Source organism: Bison bison, unplaced genomic scaffold (assembly GCF_000754665.1).
Source record: "Bison bison bison isolate TAMUID 2011002044 unplaced genomic scaffold, Bison_UMD1.0 scf7180017864472, whole genome shotgun sequence".
Lineage (NCBI taxonomy): Eukaryota > Metazoa > Chordata > Mammalia > Artiodactyla > Bovidae > Bison > Bison bison.
In genome coordinates this window covers 1,724,077-1,724,780 of record NW_011495033.1, presented here as the reverse complement: position 1 = coordinate 1,724,780, position 704 = coordinate 1,724,077, and positions in this window count along the sequence as shown.

Below are 704 nucleotides of genomic sequence, written 5' to 3'. Positions count from 1 at the left end.
GGCGCTCCGGGCGAGCGCGTCAACAAGTGCAGTGTTTACCGAGCGCCTGCTGGGCGCGCACGTGGGCGGGAGGGGCCCCGGGGTCGCCGGCACCTACCGACCTAGCGGGGAAGACGCGCACCACCCCTCTGCGCTCGGCCTCGCCTTTGGTGAGGGTCCCCACGCTCCCGATGATGAGCGTGGGCACCCGAGTGGGCCTGGGCCCTGGCCATTGGCGCTTTCACCCTGGGTTAGGTAGTCAGGAGTGGGAATCAGATGGCATTTGGTGCCCAAGAGGGCGGGATGGAGGTAGCTGTCCCTGGCCAGACAAGATTCCTCACCCTGCGCACCTTTCAGCCTGAAAATCCTGTCCAGGGTTTTTTTCTGGTCTCCCCCAAACCCTGCTCCCAGTAGTCGGGCCCACCTCTGATCTTCTCAGGGTTAAGGTTTGGAAGAAGTGTAGAAATCCATCCGGGGAGCCTCCCTGCCTTCAGAATGAAGGATCTGTACTCACAGGGATGCCCTGTGACACCTGTGCTGTGGGGGTAGAAGCCCCCTTTCGTGGGCTGCAGCCAGGGCTCTGCTGGGAAGTCTGGAATTTTGTCCCCTGCCTACTGCTCAGAAGGCTGAGAACCTGATTATCCTGCTTGTGCCGTCTGTGACACCCGCACCCCTGGAGGTGGCCCTGGGCAGAGGTGTGAGGCAGGAGGTGGAAATACATCCTT